Raw genomic sequence first — 25864 nt, forward strand, 5'->3', positions numbered from 1 at the left:
AATCGGAAACATAACAAACAGGTTCACATTCACCTGTATCGTTATCTGAATTCCTGAATTCGTACCCGCTGCGCGAAAATCATTGGGGGCAATTACCTATCAGTGCTCTCATTGCTTTGCATAGCACTTTTTCCAAGACTACCCAATCGTCAATGGAATGGACTGGTTGACAGTAGGGTACACCGCTTCAGCTTGTATCAGTCTTACATCGCTTGATTTTGAATCGTGATAGCGGCAGCTTGGCATGGAAGCGTGAAGGTGGAGGCAGTTTTCGAGTGTGATACATTTAACAGTGCAATGTACATGACTGACTTCTATGATATCGCACCAACATAGGGAAACAAATTATTACTCGTAGTTGTGTGTCGTCGGCGAGTTCCTTATGGTAGTTATTTCCGACAGTGATATCCGATGCAAACATTTCACATCTACACCAACGTGGAATGTTACTGAATCTGAATCTGAATACTGATGGTACAGAAGCTGTACTATCGAACCATGGCCGCACGAACACTAGTGCGGCACACGCGTTCGTGTGTCCGTGTGATGGCAGCGCTTTGGTCGGATAATAATTATTGAATTGAAAGTTTTTTTTTCGCCACACTCGTCTCTGAAAGAGGTACAGAGAAACAATGATGTCGGCGTATGTTTTAATTTTAATTGTGACTTGAAAAGATGAACTAATCATTTTGCGAACAAAAGTTGTCAGAACCGTGTTAAAACTATCGCGAAAAGTGACCTGAGTGGATTGTGTACACCGAAATGATGGAATTTGTCCGATTTGGACTCGGAATCGATAGAAAAAGTGATGATGAAAATTAATCAATGAGACACCAGTCGAAAGTTCGTCTCATTCGCCATCATTCGGGGTATGTAAATGGTGGAGCAAAAAGGTGCTGTGCAAAAGAGGAATATCTGCGCTCAGTCGTTTCAAACGTGAAATCGAATTTTAAGTACGTGCATTTTGTATATCTACTCCTACATATAGTGCTTGGTAGCAGTGTTTAAAATTATCATTGATTTTTCACTTGTGTCGTATGACGAGGTGCTTGATGATCATGACAAAAATCTTTTCATTTTTATCTCTTTCAAAAAATACTCATGAATTTCTCTATCACATGTTTTGAGTTAGATCAAAACAAAATCAGACATAATATTTTGTGTAAAATACACGAACAATTTTATCAGTTCCTTTATTCATGACATTCGCTGTCAGTATTGTGTTATTTTGTTTTCATACAATCTTAGTCGTTTGTGTAAAGCAAAGGCGACGAATGCAATACGGGAAATACTTGCAGTGATATATATTATAGGAGTGAAGAATAAAGCTTGCCACGACAAGAAAATCGATTGCATGCGGGTGACATTTTTAATTGGAAAAGTGAGTTTTGAGGTTAGAATCATCTAGAATTGTCTCGAGAGCCAACGCGACACACGCTATGAGCAAGTCAAGAGGGAGAGAGAAATGTTTGCTTTCGAAAATCATAAACCTTTATATGCGTTCGTCTCCGGCTCAGCTTCGTTATTAATTACACAGAAGGCCCTGTTCCGAACAACAAGAATAATAAGCAGAAAAATGAAATCTACCAGTTCCAAGCTGAAGGTGGAAGTGGATATGATAGCGAAGAAACCCTTGGTAGGCAAAAGAGAAATAAAAATCGTGTGAATGTGTTGAAAGTGTTTGTTCACGAGACGATACAAAGCTGCCTTGGAATCGAGTGCTCTTTAGATAATTGTGATTATATAAAGTGAAGATTTTTGGTGAGATGGACAAATCGTAATCCTTGAGTGGTCTAAAAAATGAATTAATAAAAATATTAGAAATTTTGAGTCTCGTTCCTAAATGCTTTCCAGCATTAAAACGATAATGTAACATCGAAAGAATGAGTTAGAGCCAAATAGTGCAAAATTGTCCCAATCACATAATGAAACGATTGAACTTCTCCATGAATGTGGAGTAAATATAATATAAACCGATTTGGGCTACCGTTGGACGTTGTGTTGTGTAGAAAGAAACACAGAAGATGAAACAAACTGTAGAAGAAATCCGATCAAAACGCAAGGCATACTGAAAATGGAATGCGATTGAAGCATGGTGTACCGCAAAAGTGATGGACCGTAATTTTACAGCCGTAACTACATAAAATCATTTGAAATGAACTCGACGGAAACGGTGATATTTATGGGCCGCATGAGTATACTCTGGAAGGACGGATTGGTCTATGGAACGTTTGCTTTTCCAAGTATACTTTAGTGAGGTTCTGTGGCAATTGGTGAGTTATAAGTTTCAATGTTTGTAAGAGTATTATGTTATATTTTAATTTGACAGTGAGGCGAACAAGTTAGAGGCTGGCATATGAAACCCGATTCTAAAGCAGTTTCAAATCCCGAGCGCTACGACAAATTCTATGCCGGTTTTTGCCGGTTGCTGACATAAAATACCAACCTCCAAAAGAGGTGTAAATCTGGATTTTTATTATAATTGGGTAGCTACCTATAAAGCCGTCGAAATTAAAGTAGATGATCGAAGAGTAGGGTTAAAAGTCAGGAATTGAATTACAAAACATATGATATGGACTCGATTAATATTAAAGATAAAAGATCAGACAACAATATTAAATACAGTATTGACCCGATTTTGTCTACCCTGGATTGTATCACGTTTTTTTTCTGTATCTTCAACCTTTTCACCCACAGTTATTAACTGCGAGGTTTCTATGCCAAGTTACCATTTTGGCATTCGAATCTCATGATATTTATAAAATTTCCTAGACTGGGTCCGTAAATAAAAAAAAAGTTCCCTTCAGCATGGTTTCGCTTTGTAACCGCGCATATTACTGCATGGCAAAGGAAGACCCCGGCTTTGGTTCGAATTTTGTGGAAATTGCTTCTTCTGGTACACAATCTCATGAATCAAATATTGAATATGTATGCGAAAGTTTTTTATCCGCCTACAAGTTCCGAATATGGGGCAGCTAGCCTTTGAAGAATCCTTAATCTTCGTCATAGCCAGGCCCAATTTGACTTAACCTTTGTTCCGAAATCTTCATTTTTTTTTGTCTTGATGCCGATCAGTTTCTACTCGGCGCTTCTCTTGCAAACTCGTGATCCGCCAGATCTTCTTTGCATTTACTTTGTGTGTACACGAAAAACAGTTGCCAACAGCATTCAAAATCAGATGCCACCTTTTCCTATAGTAACCGATTCTTTCGTTGCATTTAAGGCAAGTTACATTCGACAGTGGGCAAAGCCTTCAATCAAAGTTTTTATTTCCTTCTGTCATTAGATATGTTGGTGTGCGATACATCGTGTTTGTTTCGATTCGAAACATATGACCACCGAACCGCTATAGACTTCACCTGTGCATCATTTTTCCGTTTTCAAATTTGAATTCCGTCGAAACTCCTCCTCTAGATTTTTCCAGAAATTCATGTGGAAATTTCTCCAGAAGTTCGTCCAAGTCATCATCCAAATATTTTTGCAGTAATTCTTATTGAAATTCTTGCAAAAATTCATATAGGATGTTTCCTCCTTTCAAGAATTCCCACAGAACTTACTTCAGAATTCATCCTGAGGTCTCTTTAGGAATCCCTCCAAAAGTTCCTTCAGAAATTTCACCAGGAGTTTATTCAAGAATTCCCCCGGAACTTCTTTCAAAAAAAATCCTAGAAGATACTTCAGGAGTTTTCCCTTTCCAAGAATTTCTTTGGAAATTCCTTCGGAGGTTCCTAAAGAAACGCCTCTGGGCTTCCTCTGGCATTCCTTCATATTCCTCCGAAAGAGCAATTCATAGAGGAATTCTGGAGGTTTTGGAGAAATTAATTATTAATTTATAAAACCTGCGGTTTTTTAAATTAATAATTCAATATGTAGGGTTACCAGAGGTTATATTGGTATAGGATAATATGTTGGCTCATCACGCAAATAATACATCGTTTTGTTGGGCTATATTTATCAACGCAGTTTTAGAAAAGTATATCGAGCACATTTTAGTTACACTACGCTAGATTCCTGCACTTTTTTATTGATAAACGCAAAAAACTTGCGTGAAAAATCACTTTGACATGGTTTTTTTAGCAGCCATGTTTGGTCGACTTAAGCAGGCAGGTTGTTCAAGATTTGTTTCTTCTGCCCAATAAAGGAATTTTCTGAATGAACTTACCTTTTTTCGCACATCTTATTTATTTAACAATGTTCATAAAAATAGCGACACGATTAACCAAAACTTTTTTGGATTATACTGAGGGCACCCGGTGCCAATAACTCGAATATGTTGAAGTTTGCAAATAAAATAATTCGACGATATATTGGATCAGGATCGCTTATTCTATTCGAAGAACTTTAAAGATCATTTCATGTTGATAGTTTTTAGCCTAATTCTTCCATCATTACTCAGACAATTCCTTTGCAAAAAATATTTCTTCTGAAATATGTTATGGGAAAACCGTGTTTTTTACTCGAGAAGTTGCAACACGTGAGAGTCTTGACGGGATTCACAACAGCTGATCGATACAGAGATGAGTGGTATCAGACGTACTTACTAAACTAAAAAGATCAATGTACGGTTAAAAATAAGCATTCCAGCATTGTAATTATGCATCTTGACGTAATAATATAAGATAGGAGTCAGAGTTCTACCTATTTATGCAAAATAATAAGCAAGTAATTGCTTAGAATAAGAAAAAAGCATCCACCAATAGAGCTCATATTGGGAAAATTAGCCAAAGTTTTATCCATTTCGCTCAACATTTTTAGTTGCATGAGCTTGAGCATTATGACCGCACAATTCGTAGTTGCTACTCCGTGATTGACTGAACTTGCGAAATTGTACAGAGAACACAATGAATGGGGCTTGGGATTAGCTACCCATTCTCAATGTACACGTTTCGGAAGCTCAAATATTTAAAGTCAATAACGGCGCCGGCCACGTCCTTGCGGTCATATAGGAATAGAAAGGATTGTTAGTCCGATTCTCGTTGCTTCTAGAGACCGAGTATACCTCTGCATCTCCACGATTGTCTTGGGATAGGATGTCGTTTTAGTTACAAAGGATAATTTATCTGGATTCACTTTGGTAAGCGATACGATCTAACACTAATTCGAGTTAAAAGTTGAAACATGCACGCCCGGTGGCATATGAAAACTGAAGAGATTCGCGTTTTGGACGACCGCACGGAAGCGCAGCACTCTGTACTCACTTTCTCGATGGCTACAGCAAACTATTGAATAACGCGCTGCGACATGGAACTATTGAAAAATGCGCGCGACATGCGCATGAGCCACCGAACACAAGATAGATATTTTATTTCTTTCCCGACGACTAAAACACGCACTGCACTTAGGGGCAAGCCAGAGTAAACGCGACAAGCGATGCGACGCGACGCGACTCACGTAAAAGAATAACAATCATTATCAACAGGCTGTCAAATTGCACTGTCGCGTCGCGTCGCATCGCACGTCGCGTTTACTCTGGCTTGCCCCTTACTTGTTCGATGGCTACTCTTATAACCGTCCGAGCAACGCAGAACACGATATTTCGGCCGAACGCGCAATTCTGCTGTCCGAAACAAGAGAAATCACGCACTGAACTGATTTTTATTATCGGCCGCGCAATGCAGAACACAATATTTCGGCCGATTACGCGATCGTTCTGCTGTCCGAAACAAGAGAAATCACGCACTGAACTCTTCGCTCAACATTTTTAGTTGCTTAAATAAACAATTGCAAAGGGCTGACTTGAAAGATCTCCATCCTGAGCGTAGCAAGTAGCTTGTAGCTTGATGGCATAATATGGGTTAGAGCTCCAATATATGCTGATGTACAACCATAAATATGCTCAAGCGTAGAAAAATAGCCTAAGGTTTGACCCATATACTGGCCCTATTTCGTTTAAAGTGTAATGTATGTGGTTTGAAGTGATGGTGTGTCCAAACATCGATGGCTTCTCTAGATCCGGACTTACCGAAATTTCTCAAAAACTAATCCTTTAATTTGCAATAAAAAAAAGTCTATAGCTAAAATTATTTGTCTAACTACAATAAATGAGGCTTGCTACAATCCAACACGATCCATCACGCTCAATGATTAACTTGTTAGAAAGAAGCTGAGAAAACGAAAAGATTGTGTATCATTGAATTTGAGTGACGTGGGACGCAAAGTCGAGCAGAATAAAAAGGTAATCAAATGCATAGCTGGAACCTATCTGAGATGAAACCTTGGAAATTGCTTCATCGAACAATATTCAGAAAACCACCACTACCAAACCCCATCCCCCACCCTAACAAATTTTCTGGCTACTCCACTGCTTGGGATAAACAGATTCTGCAAGGATTTAAAACCGAAAATGTTGAACAGATTGTTGAACTAAAATTGTAAGATTTCAATACAATTATTGTATTAAAATCTTTCAAATTTGTATATGCCAAATTATATACAGATTTTGCAAATTTTTATACAGAACTGTGTAAGGGTCTGTGTCATTTTTATGATGGGCCGTCCGCTTATTTCGTTCTATTTGATGCCGTGATGCTTTGAACAACATTTCAGCCAAATCGATCAACGTTTATGCGGCGCTAAACTCGTTGAAAGTCTATATGGAAAAACGTATGGAGAAACACCGAAAAACAGTGCTTCTATGTTCATCGCATGAAAAAGCAAGCAAGGAAACGGAATTCAATTTGTTTCTCATTTTTGTGATATTTTTTATCACGCAGGTCAGCAAAAAGAAGCAACGAAACTGGTGCTGTATTTCTTTATTTCGCGCTGAGATAATTTTATATTCAGTAAGATGGAAAATGGAACTGCTCCCCTATTTGCTTGATGAGATGCAACTGACTGACTCAGTGACACCTTTATAAATATCACGGATTTAAATTTTAGGATTTAGATTTTTTTTGTCCAGAATTTGCTTGATGGTGGCGAATCTTATTTTGCTGGACCGAATCTTATTTATTCCGTAAGACATTAGATCAAAATGTAGATCCAGCGAATGTTGTTTACTTATTATCACACGAAAAAGTTACTGGATGGATGAAGAAGGTTTTTTAATTAGTGTGGTACTTTTGGTTATTTTTCTGCTCCTACAATAAGCTTAAATTGCATACTATATTGATTGTTTTGGCCTTTTCTTTTCCATTGAGGATTGAAATAAAAATATTTCTAAAGCTGGTTTAGCCTTCAGCAGGGAGTTTTTCTGTCGAGATAAGATGATTTTCTTTTTATGAGATGGGGAATGGTACAGTTTCTGTATTACAACATATACAACATATTATCATGTATTAAGAAACAAAAATAAGGGATTTTATTATCATTATGCTTGATGCTAAATTTAAATGAAATCTTCTGGCATCTCAGTGATGTTAGTTGGATGTGAGCATACCACATCATCGTTATTGCTTTACTAATGGTTGGTTTTGGTTGACGCGACAGGAAGAATAAAAAGTAGAGCTACTGTCAGAAGAAGAAAAAGTAGAGTGCCATCCGTTCGTCCAAGCTTGGGCTTTGAGTTAATCTTGGGAGCGCAAAGAGAGTCACACACAGTATAAACGGTATGAACCAACTATGGGGCGAGAGTAGGCAAAAGTATCACACACAACAAGAAGACAATTGGGAAAAGAGCGCACTAAAATGCGCGCCCTCCCGCCGCCTCGTGTATCTCCTCTATAGATTACTTTTATGAGTCTTCCTTTTCTTGGTTGGGCTGGCTGATGTTGGCTCTTTTCATGCAGCAGGACCGCCTGCTCTAAAGGTAGTCACGACTGATGGCTGTGGTGGCCGAGAGTTTGATTCCATTTTCTCATTTCGTATTTGTGTATTTGGGATGGTAGTTAGTTACACATGTACAATGCAGAGCGGGGGTTCTCTAATTTTCACAGATCGCGACTCACGGTCACAAACTCCTTTTCGAAGGGACACCATAGAAAATTCTTTCTAGAGTTTGGTTAGTGCTACATAACTCAAGTGAAGACATAATTATTTGTTTGAACGACCACATAAAGTATGTAAAGGAATAGATAAATAAATGACAGTTTTATGCCATTTTTTCTTTAAATCATATTTTTAAAAGATGTTTTAAATGTAATGATGTAGAGTTACATTCTGGCACACTGTCCTTCTCAAAAGACGCGTATCATACGTCTCTAAGCGTATTAACAGTGGGTCGTCAGTCATAGCTTGAGCAACAGTGGTGTAGAGAACAGTTAAAAGCACTGCCAACGTTGACGACGTCAAAGACTAATCGAAACTTTGCGCCAGCCGAGGCGGATCGATGAAGATGAATTATTCGAGTTTTTCTCTATCGAGTCGATTTCTGCTGAAACAGTTACCGAGGCGGGTGGTTTATAAAAATGTCTCACAGCACACTAACTGGCTTCGCAGCAAACGGCGGGGCATGTGTTTGTGTGATATGAGCTTCTTTTTCGAACGGTTGTCTAATATGTTGCAGGACTTTTTGTGTGAACATTTGAATATGAGCTCACGTGTGTCTAATTGGTTCAACGACGGGGTTTTGCAATAATGGGGTTGTTTGCTCAACTGTACTTTTCTTTCTTTCGCAGTTCAACCATAGCGAACATGATACTCTTAAACCGGGCGTTATTACAATTTCCATTTTTGCTTCTCTCTTGTTGTACATACAGTTCTGGTTGTCTCTTGACGTCCATTTTATAGTCACACGCTATTTGCTGGCTCTGACTGCTGACATACATTTGTTTCCGATTTTTGAATTCATTTCTCGCGATACCTCACTTCCGATAGTATATCTATCCAGGTGTGTATGTGTCGCGTGCTTGAATCTTTGCACTCACCACCGAAAACCGCTTGGGGTCGTTGCCATTCTCGCCTTCGCGCATTCATTTCGCCTCGTTCGAACTGTGTGGCAGCAAAAAAACGCATCACTCCCATGTACAGCAGCAATCAAACATCGTATGGGCAGCCATCTTGGCTTTATCTCCACGCTCGGCTTGACACCTGCAGCAGCTACTGACGTCGTTGTTATTAATTTGACTTGATGTGCGGCATAGTCATTCCGATTTCTCGACCACTTCATTGTCCTGCTCTAAATGGTATGTGCATTGTCATAGCTATGTTTCTGACGACCTAGCTTACGTTCTGCTACTCCTAATATGACCACTTCCAACCCATCGTTGTTTCCTACAGTCCATCAGAAATGGGGCCGCTCAGCTGATTCTGTTTCGATGTTGCTCCCATCGGCACCGTATCAACCATCAGTGCCATCGTCATCATCATTATTACCACCCGCGCACATTGTGCGCCTTCTCGCTAAGTCTGTGAAGGGCCAAGCACGTTCTGTGCGTACTTCTAGATAACAGTGGTGAACTATTGGACAAAAGACGGCAAAACTTTTGAAGGTTTTTTGCTGTGGTTTGCAGGCCAGTCCTTAGTTCTTGTTGTTAAACACAATTGAAATGGGAAATAATAGCCGTTCCTTACAATTTAGATACAAATGATTTATTAATCAACCAATAGCATTAACTGGTATTGGCTTTCACAGTGTTATGAATGTTTGCTATGGTGTAATCCATTCAATTGAATCTGTATTAACATTTTAGTTTGAGATATTAGCGCGACACACATCGACTATTGGAAGCTTTTACGTTTTAGAATTTGTAAATACAGATAATCATCTTAGGCGGGCTTTTGCGCTCTAAAGTGTCAGGACAGTAGGTCTTGCTTCAAGAGTACCCATACAATAGGATAATTGTTTCAACTGTTATTTTCGTTTGATGCCACATTTTATGACCAATTTCCCTGCAATGGTAACTATAGTACCTCGCCTTGCTATTTTGGTACGTACGCAAGGCAACGTGCGGTTTTAGGTGGGTGCACGGACCTGTCTCGCTCAGCATGGCTCCCAGCAAAGTGCGGTGAATGGGGCATTGCGTCGCTCACATTCTCCACGTTCGATCTACCGGTTGGTCGGTCCCTTTTGCATGAAAATATTTCGAAAAAGTGGAAGTTGTTACCTCCATGCCGGCTGCTGGTGGTCGGTGCTTCTTTCGCACCGCCGTCATCATCACTTCATCATCGTTTACCCACGTCGTTCACCGACGGACGGCGTGGAGCGAGGACTTCGACAGCGACACGGTTGCTCAGCTGCTACTACGGCTAGCTAGCTACATCTCTCTTGCCAGTCCCCGTCGTACTGAATGCGAGCTTGCTGGCTGTCAGTCGACGTTATAGCTGTCGTTCTTGTCTTTTATACATCCCCATATATACGTACTGGCACTGATGGTGGTGTACACATACATAATGTCTGGCAGGCTGGTCGCCGTCGTCGTCGTCGACTACGGTGCCGCCACCGTAGTCGTGCTTGTTGTACGTCGCACCACCAGCACATATTTTCAGGAAATTTTGTTTTTATTCCGCATTGAAGCCGGCACCGAGGCTCGCCTCCGCCACACTACTGAGGCTGACTAACTGCTGCTATACGAACGCTTGAATGAGAGAGGTTTCCCTGCTATGGGTTTGGCGTGGTCTCGACGATTCGACTGGTTCGTTGGTCGGTTGGTTGCACACCGGAGTGACTAAACACTGGTGACGTCAGACGGATTGTGTCAGGGAATCTCCCGGCATCGACGTCGTCCGCCGTCATGTGTTCTGAGCTGATGTTGTGTTGTGCTCGGTGGGTTTGTTTTTGTTTGGTTGCTTTCGTGACTTTACTATGACGTTTGAGCGTAGTGTCAGGAAACTGTAGTCTTTTGTGGGGAATCGCACGGAAGAGGATGGTAGAGCTGTGGAATAGCGTACGAGGGGTGTTCTATACGGAATATCGTGCAACACGGTGCTCCATGCGTAACTGGTGTTAAGGTCAAGGACGTTTCAGGTCGATGAACCCGTGAGCATTATTTTTGTTGCGGAATGTTAATAGAAACATTTTTTTTAAATTCAGATATTTTTGAAAATCTTCGCAGTTGCGGTTTGGGCATGCATTTCAGGCAGCAAGATCTTTTAGCATTTACACACCACTCATACCATTCACGCTGTTTAGGTGTGCTTTAGATTGGTTGGTTGAGGAGGATGGCAATGTTGCTGTTCCTGTTGATGATGGTTTTTCGTTCGATATAGCGCAAAGTGAAGCATTGGCATCACCGCACACTCATACATGTAGACGCTGCCTTTCGAATGAGAAACAGCGCAGAGAGTCGCACTGAGTATACGAGTGCGAATTAAAATGGAGGAAATGAAAGTTTACGTTCGTGTTTAAAATGTTTTTACTTTTGGTAAGCACTTAGGAGAGTTATTTTTTGCGCCAGGGTTGAATAGCAGACTTTGATCGAATACGATTTGATCATACTGAAACGGGGTGTTTCAAACTACTCTGCTCGTGTGCACCCTGCCTATACGGTGTTCCATTTTTCTTCTTGCTGTTGTTCTTGGGATTACGTAAAAACCTCTCCACTGTCGAACTCTAATGGCCGCTTTTGGCTTAATGGATTCGTGCCATTCTAATCGTACACCGAGTGTCGAAGAGTCAAACGTTAGTGCATAGATTGCTTGTTACAACAATCCATCCGACTGGATGGCGACGTTGGGTAGCGACTACGTAGAATGATGCACTATTGCACAGAGCCCAACCAATCAGTCATGCCGAACAATTCGGTCATACTTTGGAAACATGTTTATCGATTTAGCTTTTAGCAATTGGATTATTGTTTCTGTCTCGAGTGTGTTTTAGTGTTGCCACATAGCGCTGGTGGGTTCTTCTTCCTCCTACTTTTGGGCGTTTGGGATTGCCGAGTTGCCACCAGCAAAGTTGTGCATACACATACCACAGCATTGTGACTGTTAGAGCAAACTTTTTTCTTGCTTCTCTCATTTCCCACTGTTGAGTGGCGTGTCTTTGATTGTTGATGATGGAATGAAATAATGACTACTCTGCTCTGGTACATTGGCTTGTATTGCTATCGATAGCTAATGGTTTCATTTTAATAAGATTTCATTTAATTTTCACGGAAGAGGCACGATGACGGAAGGGAAAAGTTCCAAAAAGTTGTTCTAAGATTGTTTTCAAAAAAATATAATTGTGTTTGAACAGCAACATTGAGGGATCTCCTAAACTTTATTGTATTCGCTTTTGCACATTTATGGCAGAACGCTATTTGTTATATTCAACATCCCGAGCAAAAGTTCTGACTCAATAACAATACATGAACTTACATAAACATGGTTAAGGAAAGTGCTATAAAAACGAGCCACAGTATCAAAAAATTGCACCGAAGTATTATAAATAGTTCAATTTTTCGTTATTAAAATATCGATCACTCCTAAAACTGATCCCTGGTATAAAAGCCAAATTTGTTTTGATTAAATTCTTATAATCCATCTAACTCAATAAACAACTCTTATTGTCCCCTCCCCCTTCCCCCATAAGTGCTTACGTAATTAGCGTACGACCCCTTATTCAAAATACATATGCATAACTGGCAATGATTAACATTTTTCTAAATGACGCTGTCTACGTTCTGTAATTTATCTCTTCATACGCCCAGGCCAAATTCGATACTGTAGGTAGATGATGATTCCTTGATACTGCGCGGCTTACTAGTTAGTAAATATTTAAAGTCACTTTGTAGCTTTAAAATGCGGTAAAAGGAAGAAAGCGTGTTGCTACACATTGGGGAAAGTTTTCGTTGATCCAGTGTTCTGCCTGAAGCTGTCACTGATTTTACTCCGTACCACACTATGTAAAGGTATCTACCATGTGTTACGGATTGATGATGATTAACATCCTTTGATAAGAAATTAAAAATGTATTAAAAACGCGGTTAAGAACGAGTTAAGAATTTTGTTACGCATGTAATGGAAAATTCGTAAGGACAAAAGTTGCAAATGTAAATATTTTTGTTTGGTGGCAATTTAAAAAAAAAAACCTTTCGCCAGCTACCACAAATACCACATACCGAACTACGCGACTGTTATATAGATAGAACCCTCTAGCGAACGTTAGTTGCAAATATCATGAGTATTTTCTAATTTTTCCATTATCAGCGCAAAAAGTCTTGGTTAGTCAGATTTAATATTCAACGCACAGATCCACCCCCTTCAACGGTCCGGTGGGAAGGACCAACTCTACACGATGGCATGCAAATTAAAATGGCTTTTAGTAGGTAGGCATTTTTTTGGGGTTGCCAGTCACCGCGTCGACTTGTCGATAAAACACAGTCTTCGCGCTTGCCTGTGCTTCTGCAACATCCCAGAACGACGCAATGATGAATCAAAGGCGAATCCGAGCTCCTCTGCCCTAATTTTGAAGATTGCTGCTGGTACAGTGCCCCTCGCCCTCGGTCCCGTTGTGCCGTTTGCCCGGGTGTCCACCCTTACCGACGGCACAACGGGACCAATCGAGAGGGGCAATAGCTTCAATTCTTCGAAATCACAGCGGCATAGAAGTTGAGCAATGTAGACATTCGTTATTTATTCTGAGCGATTGAAAAAGCGAAAGACTGTAGTGCGGTAACCCCTCGTTATCCTCTCGCTGGGTGTCATTTCACCCCTTGCCAGGTTGTTGCAACTTGGAGTGACGTACGTAGGTGTGTTTGTATTTGGGAAAGTGTGGGCTTGTTTTAACATTCCCCGGAAACAGCTAGTGCTGGTGATAAGAGAAGGGGGCCTTATCCATGCTCCAGTTTTGTGCGATTCGAAGAGGAGAGATGAAAAATCGAACGCCTGACAATCGAGAGGAGTTTTTTTGGTTTTGTTGGGGGAGAAGATGTACAAATGAATTATTGTTTCGTTAATTTTTAGGCATGCGCATCAGTGTCATTATTTTTTCTGATTTTATTTTGGGAACAGTCGTAGTAAGTAATACAGGACATTATTTTATTGTATAAATTTAACATGGGGAAAACGGATGTCAGTCTTTCAACTGCTGTTTCAAATATGTGGCAATTGAGTGAAGCCTTTATAGTTGTTATGAGTTCTACAATTTTGCATAAATATTTTTATCTATGCCACTATATGCCACTGCGCGCTCTTACTGGGTTTTCTATTCTTGGTTGTTTCCATGCAATCAAAACTAGTAGGTAATTTATATTCTTCTTCATCATGTTACTAATTCACTTTAATCTGCCGATAACTTTTCTTACCAAATGACTCCAGTGTTAAATCGAACATTCGACAAGTCTTCGTAATCACGTTTTACCACCGTGTAAAACCGCTCTGACAGCATCACGGTGCTGTGTTGCATTTATGTAATTAAATTTAAAATAGAAGTGGCGATGTATATCGTCTGTATGAAGGTTTATTAACCCCTACCGTTTATTTAATACTCAATCCGCGAGTTGTTTGCTGTTCTCTCACCTACCTTCATACGCTTTACAGACGTTCTCCATGTTGGACACCAATCGGCTTGAAGATGCCTACTCTATAGTAATTTTAAGATGGTGTTCGATTTGGATTAGACTGTGGTTGTTGTTTCAATGGCACAGCAGTTATTCCAATGTTGTTCTCGATTACATGTAGTATTAACTGAAACAAACTTGCGATTTATTAAAAAAATGATTAATTCGCGTCACATTGCACCATGCTGAATAAGAACACGTCAGCGAGTACAGTACAGTTTGTTCACTCTGTGTGTTGAGATGTCTATTTGCGTTTCAGTGCACGTCTCTTGGCGTCCTCTGAGATGGCATCTTCCACTGACTTGTAATTTTGTGTTCCTGGAGAAGCGTTTATTGTCGGTTGGCTCAATAAGTAAACATAATATTGCTACTGCTCTCTGCGTCTCCATTCGTAAAACATCGTGGGCTCGCCGATCATATTCGCATAAAAAGTACTCCTGAAAGGAATTGGTGCTTCGTTTTTAAATTGAAATGTCTAAATTATCTGAATAAATGTATTTTTCTTAAATTCATCGAGTTGTAAGTGGCAATCAAAACAATAATAAAGCAGATATAGCATACTTTCATGTTCTGTCATGAAATAAAAATTGGTGGGATATTTGTAGCATGCCTTTCATCCTTTGTGTCTCTGTGGAGAATAAGACAGGCAGATAGAAAAACATCACGCCATCACGTGACATCTTTCATTGAATTAGAGAAATTTCAGTATTGCTCTTGATACGTCATTGATTGTCACCTTCGAAAGTGAAGGTAGTATTACTTTGTAACAGAGTGACCAATTCATTCCCAGAATCGACGATTCTAGGTTCTTTCACAACAGTTTTCGATTGACATGAATACGTATGCACACCAGCCACTAAATCAGTGATCCCCAGCATTTTGTTTTTTTTTTTCGTCAAATGGGTTCCCACACAATAAAAATACGATTTTATCTTGCAAGTTAGTACTTTAACGGAAGCTTATAAATATACCCACCAGCTTAGGATATTAAAACTCAAAAACATGACTAGCAAAAAAAGCCAGGCCCGCTGGCCACACTAAATTTACAATGCTCTGAAAACTCAGATGTGAATATGTACAATATGTGCAAGATTTTGATTTGAAAAATGTATTGGAGGTAATTACTTTCCCTTCGATGGGACTCGAACCCACGACCACGACCCACGAGGGTTCGAGTCCCATCAGAGGGAAAGTGGTTACCTCCAATACATTTTTCAAATCAAAATCTTCCACATAATGTACATATTCACATATGATTTTTCAGAACATTGTAAATTAATGTCCAAGTCGGGTGGTTTAATACCCGGAACATAGGCAATTAACTTTGATTGAACCACACTAAATTTTTGCTTCTGTCAATTCGTACGAAGTGGTTTTGTAATCAATATGAATTTTAATACCCCCTTATCTGTTAGATATATTTGTAGGCTTTTGTCCAAGCACTAACCTGTAAAAGCTTATTTTCTAGCTAGAGATCACTGCATTAGATAATCCAATCAAACAATCAAAGGCTCTCTGCGTTAATAAACCTCAGCATCAACCTGATGGATTCTGAAGGGGGAAATCCTGTACGCTATATGTTGTATTTTACCAAGCCATAAGCGTATAGCTTTTCCCATTCGGCGTTTATCGTTTCATCAGCAGTAGTGAACAAACAGAGGTGAACAGTTTATAGTGTTGTTATGACATCGAAAAAAAAAACGGTTATAGTGGTGGTGAAATTTCGTTTGAAGTTTTCTGTTTTTACAAGATTCACATTTTTTCAGTTTTAAGCTCATCAATGCCATTTTTTTAATTGTTTAGGATTTTTAGGAACATATTGCATGGAACATATATATAAGATCAAAAAACAATCGTGTGAGAATAGAATTCTGTGCACTTAGTTGTTTTTTTTACAAGTCTAAATAATGTTTTGTATATTTTCTTTATATCTACTACTTTATTTGAGTTATAAAAAACGTGTTACGGGGTTAAATTTTCATTGGTTACAAGTTACAATGCCAGCTACAAGAAAATCCTGATCCTACAAATCACTGCCAAATTATCCACTCATTGGTATGAGGTCGCTGAGTCGTGTCGACAGCATCCCGTTAAATAAGTGCTACATCAAAAATATCTTCCTTCTAAGTATGGGCATGGAGTCATCGTCACAGGTGAATTCGCCAGAAACCGTGAAGAATGCGCTATCGCATGACCTGTTTTGGTCGAAAACGGCAATGTTGTCTCCTACAGGTTCCCTCGGGGTACTTCTTCAAACGTTTATTTGTGAGAAATCATTAAGAATGAGATGTCGCATGACATGTTTTTGGCTAAACATGAAAATGTCCTCTTCTACTACTTTCCCGGGAAAATCTGAGAGCATCCTGTAGAGCACTTCAGCACTTCAGAAACTCCGAAAATCACTAATAGAAACGTGTTATGTGTAGCTTTGTTATAAGGTATAGTTTTAGAAGAGTTCCATATAAAACAAAGTTTCCGTCGAAATACCCCAAACGCCAAATCGTTGGCTCCCCAACGGAATCTGGATAAATAATCTGGAATTATTCTGGAACCTTCCGGAGTCTGGACACCACTTGAAGTCGAAACTACGATAAAAACTGGACCTTGTCACAAAATTTTACATTGATCCGTTGAAAGCAAACAGAGTTATGTTGATTGATCGTCCTGAAGACTTTGGTCTTTTGGGTGTTAATAAGTGAAAATAGGGTAACAGTTCTGTTTTTCTTTTCAAAAAACCCCACAAACATGTGCATGCCAGAAATAAGCACATAGTAATCAGGTTCCTCATGAAAATCTCTTTTTTGTCTTTCTCGTACAACAAAGTTGTACCAAAAGGCTATCATTTCACTCCGAAAACGAACTTTTTATAGAAGCTTCGGAGACCCATAGTGTTATATACCATTCGACTCAGCTCGACGAGCTGAACAAATGTCTATCTGTCCGTGTGTATGTATGTGTGTATGTGTGTGCACAAAAGCTAAGAAAAACATTAGACAACTTTTCATGAAGTAACCAATTTCCTCGTTTTATTCGATAGGAGAGTTTTATTCGATAGGAGACAAACCCTTGTTGATCAAGAAAATGGTACATCGAACCATAAAAGCCCCATATAAGGTTGGTGTCTTAACTAAATGCGAGAAAGGCGTCACCAACGCTAGGTGGATTAATCTAGGTTTTTTTTATTTAAGAACATAAGATTTAGCCCAAAGAAATCATAAGATAGTTGATTTCTATACTTCCATTGCATAAATACTACAAATACTATAATAAGAGATCGGCAAAGACGCCATCTTGTTTCCAATTGAACCGTCAAAAGCGATTCCATTTCGACTTGTTTACATTTTGCATCCATAAAAAGCAAGCAAAAAGTTCAAGTGCTGCCAGTATTATTTTCACGATTTCATGCATTTAAATACGTTGCCATATACGAGGTGAACCGGCCCAGGACCGAAAACCTCATTAATAAAGATATTAATAATAATAACGTTGCCATTTCGACAGTTTTTCACTCCGCCGGTCTCTGGTTATAGGGTTGCTAATTAATACCACACATATAACCCCATTGTACCTTAAGATCAGTATGTGCAAATTGAAACTAATACATCTGGATGATGAAGGGACATAACAGCTTTCGATTGGAAACTGTTGATTGAAAATTGATAAAGATTAACTATGTCAAATCACCCAATAAAAAATATATAATGAGTAAAAATAGGGTAAAACTAGAGTCCTATAAGAAGAGTAACGTCATGTGCCACGTTTGACAGATCGTTATTATAGTCACTGTAGGTAAAACCACTATTGTTTTGGCCAAAACTGCCGTGAACAAACAACAGGGTATCAAATTCCTCATCAAAAAATCTATCTTTTGATATAAAAACATGGATTTTAGTCCAGTGGATTCCTGAGATATTGAATTTAATGCATTTTTCCAGGAAAAAACTCCATTGTGCATTGCCTTATTCCGGGCAAATGCCTACATTCAAAGAAGCAGTCACATCCACCATCCAGAAGGAAACACATTAATCATTGCTTTTCACTGGGAAAACCATGATTCCCAAAAAACCATTTATACCCAAATGCATGCTTTCTATGAAAGATTTTACTGATGCTGTATATAATTATCCCAAATGCCATGTCGAATGACCTTAGGCCAAATAGTGTTATGTTAATGGACAGCTTCATTCAGGGAAATGTCATATTCTGGGATATGTGTATCGGAAAGTATCGTTTTCGGGAAATATCATTTTCGTTAGTCATTTTTCGGAAAATGTTATTGTCGAGAATTCGGTATTTTTGAGGGATTCGGGCAATTTGTTTTCGAAGCATTGTACAATGTAAAAGAACCTCGGATGAACTAAATAAGAGGGATTTTAAATTAAGACGTTTTCTAAACAATACCAACCCAATAACCTCCCGCATTCGAAAAGCCCCCCCCCCAGCCTCTCTATAATAGTTTCCTTTGGGTAGAGAATACGTGTTTACAAATTGATGTAGTCTTCCTTAGACAGAGAATATGGGTTCCAAATTTGGTGGACAACGGTAAATGGGTTCAGAAGTTATGCTGAATTGATCGATAACTAAACAATACCCCTCTCTCATACCCTCCCCCTTTTAAAATGACCTACCCATATCCACTAAAATCGTTTCCTTAGGACAGACAATATTTGATACAAATTTGGTTCAAATCAGTCATGGGGTTAAAGACTTACATTGAGTTGATCGATTGCTAAGCAATACCCCTCCCCCCATATCCTCCCTCCTTTCCAAAGAGCATCCCCAACTAAACATGAAGAATGTGTGCTCCAAATTTGGTTGAAATCGGCCAAGGGGTTCAGAAGTTATGCTTAGTTGATCAATAACTAAGCAACATACCTCTCCGCACACCCTCTCTCTTTTCCAAATTGCATGCCTAACCCCAATTGCCGACTCCTTAAGATAAAGAGTGTGTATTCCAAATTTAGTTGAAATCGGCCAAGGGGGGGTTCAGAAGTTATACTGAGTTGATCGATAACTAAGCAATACCCCTCTCCGCACACCCTCTCCCTTTTCCAAAGAGCATGCTATCGTCGTCTCCTTAAGATAAAGAATGTGTGTTCCAAATTTGGTTGATATCGGCCAAGGGGTTCAGAAGTTACACTGAATTAATCAACAACTAAGAAATACCCCTCCCCCACACCCCCCTCCTTTTCCGAAGAGCATGGCCCATTTTCGTCTCCTTAAAATAAAGAATGTGTGTTCCAAATTTGGTTGAAATCGGCCAAGGGGTTCAGAAGTTATGCTGAGTTGATCGATAACTAAGCAATACCCCTCCCCGCACACACTCCCCCTTTTACAAAGAGCATGCTATCGCCGTCTCCTTAAGATAAAGAATGTGTGTTCCAAATTTGGTTGAAATCGGCAACCAGAAGTTACACGGGGTTCAGAAGTTACACTGAGTTGATCGATAATTGAGTCACTAAAGTCACTATTTTTGCATCCCCTATTGTATAAAAGCTCAATATAAAAATCATTCGTATCTAGTACCTACTTATTATCATCAACCAAATGTGAATTTGGCGGCGAAATATAAAATTTGGGAAATATGCTCTTTGGAGCCAAGCTTGTTGTGAAAATCGTGAGGTTAGGTACGTCCGATGCATGTCAACTATGAAATTATTAAAATGCGATGTGCTGACCTCGAGTAAAGAGTACAGAATTGAGGAATATTGGGACCTGAACCATGTCTGTTGGTGAGCCTTAATACCCTCCGGTGACTAGGATAGTGAACAGGTGAATAATGTACGATAAGGACAACGATTACATAAAGTTGTTTATGATTAAAATTGTTTATGATTGTTAAATCCGCCTCACGGTCAGTCAGGATAATATTCTCGAAAAAGAAATTGTAAAAGAGTTAAGTCAAAAGTAATTCACAAGCCAGGCTAAATGCGTTTTGACCTTGCGTAAAAAACAGGTTTTGCAAAAAAAATTAATTGCGAAACAAGTGCAAAGGTTGTGAAAGAAAAAAAAAGTTTGATTACTGGGCTTCTTCACAAAAAAAATCTGATTGATCCGGCGCTGCTCATTTTTGCTAATGAGGGTCATTTTTACTGTACAAAGGTCAATTTTTTTCACCTCCGTTTAACTCCTAGGTTAACACTTACTATGGTGGTTTAAAGCTCGATCCACTTAGTATTTGGCCGTTTCTTTCCAATTACTGCGGCGCCTCTGGTGGTCGTACCGAGAAGTAAAATACATCACATCGTTTCGGAAGGTTTGTTTAATTTATGGTGAAAGTTTCATCAGTATTGATGCTCACGTTCAAAAGTTATCGAAAATGGAACGCGAGATATGGGAACAAATTTTGCACACTCACGTTGGAAATCCAACATGGTCAGGAGGAATGATTACAAAGTATCTAAAATTACCGAAATTGACTGTAAAAACTGTTAAATGTTATCGGGAAACACTATTGCTGGATCGCGTAGAACAAAACAATCATAGAAGTGGAACAAACGACCGTCTGCAAAGCAGGTCGGAACCATTTTGGGATTTCCTTGCGTAATTTAGCAAAAAGGTTCACTTACCAGACAGCACAGTCAAATAATCTGTCGGCGCGAAGATTTCAAGTCGTATGATGTCAGTAAGCGTCCCAACAGGATCCTGAAACAGATCCTGGTTGCCAAACATCGCGCAAGAATGCTGGTCGAGCAAGTTCTGATGAAATACAATTGATGTATTTTGATGGGCGATGAAATTAAGGAAAATTCAAATATGTCTATGCAAGCAAGATTGTTCACAAATTGGTGGTACCTATGTCAAAGCATCTGCAGTTGTGGACAGAAAACTAAAGTTTTCATCACTGGAGCGACCATAAATGGCCTAATATACAAGGAGGAATGTTTTCAGAAGCGATTTTTGCCATCCATTCAATCACACGACTGTCCGGTGTTGCTTTGGCCTGACTTAACAAGCTGCCATTACAGACGGGATGTAATGGAATGGTATGAACCGAATGATAATGACGTTACTGAAAAAACTATCAACCCACCAAAATGCCCAAATTTTCGTCTCAACGAAAAATATTAGGCAATTATCATAGGGAAACTTGAGAAATGGTGCAAAACAATCAGAAAACCATCTTCTATGGAGAAGTGGTGTAAAAAAATGGCAGATAAAGTTGACCGTTCTACTGAGCAAAAAATAACGAGTGGTATTGAGAGTAAAGTCCGAAAATTTATCCGAAATGCCAATGAATAATTTTTCGATATTTTTTCCTTCAAGGTTTACTAAATTCCCTGTATAATAAAAACTGAAGCACCTTTTTATGTACTTTTTTGACAAATAAATGTCTAATTTAGTGCGGCCAAATACTAAGGGGCCGTACACATATTAAGTAAGCACTTATGGAGGGAGGGGGTGGTATGTCAATATCTTACGCCCCATATAAATAAAAAATCTTTTGTATGGAAAAAATCTTACATGGGGGGAGGGAGGGTAAAAAACCCAGAAAAATTGCTTACGTAATAAGTGTACGGCCCCTAAGTGGTTCAAGCTTTAAAAATGGTTTAAAAGTCGTCACTGCTTCACCACGCTCATTCGATTTTTTATCATGTTCTGAGTTTCCGCCGGAATTTCAATACAAAAGTCTGCCATTTGGAAATTTTCCTCGGATAGCTACGACGTCGAGTTCAAAATCTAAAAATCTTCATATAAATTTGTTATTCAACCGTTTACTGAACAAATCGTATTTTATAATTTTTATCATGATTCCAATTACTTTCTGGTTTCCAAACAAAATATCCTTCTAAAGACTTATAAGCTATGTGAGGCCAAATAATTCCTAAGAATGAATTAGATCATTTTATATCATTATTTTTCTGTTTTACAGAAAACTTTGAGCTCATGTCTACTCCGTGGTACTTATAAGGGTGTCGTAAAGTCACTGGCCTCTTGCTTCCATCCTCTCCCTACTTACGGCATAGATGGGCGTGGCCAGTATCAGTAAACTTCATGATTTTGTTATTGAGCATTTTATTGATCTAGATAAGGATTTATAAAATAAAACACTGGTTTCCAATCTACGAATTACACCATAACAATGCTAATGCAACTTGTAGCTCAATACGCGATTTAAAACTTCATACAAAAGTCACTATTTGGTAACTTTTTCTCTCTGACTATTTGGTCACTTTTTCGTCATCGTTGGTAACTAAAGTCACTATTTTAAACGGCATTAATCGCTACCAGCCCTGCATTTGGGACAAGTGATTTTTGATTTCAACATACAATGTATACGAAAAGATAAAGATAGGTTGCTATTTGGACCACGCAATTTTATATGTAAAGAACTGGATTCCAATGCCAAAATTCATAAACGTGGCCAAACAAGTAATATGTTTGAAAATGTTGTGATAACAAAAGTTTATATTTCGCATCTTTATTTGGTCAGAATTTAGATTTAGGTCGCGTGGATTTGGTGCGGATTTGATTTAATGCCGCGCGAAAATGGTACGGCGTGGAAAATATTTGAGGATCACCGTAACAATCTTGAAGTCTCGTTGCTTTCGAAAGTCTCATCTAAATTGATGACAAATGACGAAAGCATGGGGATTACTAATTGGGGTCCGATAGTATCTAGGAAGTAAAAAAAATGTTAATGTAGTACACAATTGTTAGCTTACCGACACTCTCAGAAGAACTACGGAGTTCAATATTCTTGGAGAATTTTCTAAACAAAAAAAAAAAGCGATCACGTAAAAAAAATCGTTTGACGTTTTAGGCATTTTTAAGTCATTTGGCATCGAAAACAAAATTTCGATTTTCGATTTCTATGCCTTTTTACCCTTCTTACACCCTAAGAAGGGTATAAAGATCGCTTGAAAAACCGACTTTTTATCCGAGGCTCGGAGACCCAAGTCGTATATACCAATCAACTCAGCTCGACGAACTGAGCACATGTATGTATGTGTGTGTGTGTGTGCGTGTGTGCGTGTGTGCGTATGTGTGTGCGTTACAAAAATCTCACATCAAGATCTCAGCCGTCCGTTGACCGATTTGCACGATTTTAACACTAAACGAAAGCTATGACTTTGTCATTGTACGAGTTCAATTTTTTTTGCAATCGGACATTTGGTTCCAGAGATATGTGAGCAGGGGCGTCTCGTGGACTTTTGTTACACCTGTTCTACCATGCTGATAAAAAAAAATCATCAAGCTGAGTGGTTTCGAATGAAAGTTGGGCATTTAATCTAATATTACAACCTCTTCTTGTCTTTAGAAGAAAAAAAAACAATTTAAATAGAAAAGATTTACAAAACAATAAATGACTTATTTTTCTCTTTTGTTACAAAAATGTTTTAAATTTAGATGCACTTAAAATTTTCGACTCGGAAATAGTCTATAATCTAACTTGGTAACAGTTGGGCAATAACTGGATATTGCTCAGAATAGAGATCTTTCATATCGGCTCATTCCACCATTCAGGGTACGCTGGTCCCATCGCCGCTAATATTTAAACTCTCACATATATTGTTGCTATGAAAGAAATGTTATTAACCATTATTAGTATAATAATTATAGTATATAATTATACAATTATTTTTTGATGCGACCCCAGATTGTGACGACCAATGAGTCACATTTAGAAGCTGAAATGTGTTCCAGTTATTTAATTTTTCAAATTTAGTGAAAACTATACCTTTTTCTCTATGTTGATTGATTTTGAGTATTCGTAAAAAAGCATTATTTAAAGTCTCTTTTGAAAACGCAAACATTAATTTAATATTGTTCTTTATGTATTGCATATTCATCACGAGAAAAAAGAAAAACAAACTGTTTATAATCATCGGCGCTAAAGCGTGCGCGCCCGACACTACGATGGAGTCTAACCGAAGGTGCGTCGCGTCGTTGATTGTTCTCGCAGCGCGTCGAACGGGTTTGACTCCTGCGCGCATAGCAGAACTTGCATCTAAACGTGCTTGCTTCGCATGCGAAAGAGGATGATGTGAGAAAACGGAGAAAGCTGGCAACGCTCACGCTGGTTCTCTGCGCGCGGAGAACGAGTGAGCATACCAAGGAGGAAATTATTTCAAATCATTTGTCATGGCGCAAAACTTTAAATTTGACTTCTGGCAATGCTGCTGTTGGTTCTTCATTATAGATCACACGACTGGCAAAAGCTTTCTATGTGATGGGGTGTGGTTTTTCAGAGAAACACACATTTAGCTGCAATTTGACTGTACGCCAAGCATGTGTTTGATCTGCCTACGATATATTTTGTTTCTTTAGATGTTTAGATGTTAAAATCATTGTAAATTATTTATATATTATAATTATTTGCCAAGACATTAATTTCTTACTTATGACCTAAAAATGGTTACCTGTTCCATGAACAGGTAGAACGTATGGACGAGTCGCCCCTGTATGTGAGAAATACGAACATGAAGTGCATTTTCAGAAAACTAACATAATAATGTCACATGAATATCTCAGCCGTCTGTAAACCAATTTGCATGATTTTATCTTTAAACGAAAGCTATGACTTTGCCATTGAACCCATTGTATTTTGTTTTTGCAATTAGACATTGGGTTCCGGAGATATCTCTGAAATACGAACATAAAGCATTAGACGTATCAACTTCACACATTGGTAAAATATGTCCCATCAAGATCTCAGTCGTCCTTGGACCGATTTGTGCGATTTTATCTTTAAACGAAAGCTATGTTTTGTCATTGGACTCATTAATTTTTTCTGCAATCGGAAATTCGGTTTCAGAGATATCTGTGAAATACGAATATGAGACATATTTTCAGACTACTAATGAAAAATTGTCACACCAATATCTCAGCCGTCTATGACCCGATTTGAACTCTTTTGGGCTTAAACAGAAGCTGTAATATTGCCATTTAAGGCGGCAAATCAAATCTGCAGTCTTTTTGTATTTTTAAAAATTGTTAAATTTCCAGAAATATCCCTTTTTTTATTTTGAAATCGTTAAAAGCATGATAATATCAGTTATTTTACATTCAATTGAAGGTCATATGCATAGAAATTGTAATATGCACTGCACAACCATTCAAAAGTGTAAGAAGGGTTGCGTTCACTGTAGGTGGATTAAGTCGGGTTTTTTATTTTGAAATCGTTAAAAGCATGATAATATCAGTTATTTTACATTCAATTGAAGGTCATATGCATAGAAATTGTAATATGCACTGCACAACCATTCAAAAGTGTAAGAAGGGTTGCGTTCACTGTAGGTGGATTAAGTCGGGTTTTTTAATTTGCACATAATCAAAAGTAATGTGTTGACACTCGACAAAACTACACTTCAGGCTGCATTCACGGAAAGAAATTAAATTTTTAGATCTATATAGGGGAACGGTTCGCCACTTCATCTCATAGCTCCTATTTCCATCCCATCAAAAACAAAGCAATGGATAGGAATTTGGTTTGTTTTATTATTTTTGTGATTTTTTTCAGCAGTGAGCACGCATGTTGGCAATAAGAAGCGACGAATTTG

General features: G+C 38.7%; 1 protein-coding gene across 1 annotated transcript in view; it reads left to right on the forward strand.

Annotated features, from left to right (window-relative positions):
* The first annotated feature begins 639 nt into the window (after window positions 1-639).
* LOC134213484 (uncharacterized) overlaps window positions 640-25864 on the forward strand; it is a 72058-nt gene continuing 46833 nt past the window's right edge. The window contains 1 exon segment of the mRNA XM_062692574.1: window positions 640-953. The gene's annotated coding sequence lies outside the window, so the exon portion shown is untranslated.

This window comes from Armigeres subalbatus, chromosome 2 (genome assembly GCF_024139115.2).
Source record: "Armigeres subalbatus isolate Guangzhou_Male chromosome 2, GZ_Asu_2, whole genome shotgun sequence".
NCBI lineage: Eukaryota > Metazoa > Arthropoda > Insecta > Diptera > Culicidae > Armigeres > Armigeres subalbatus.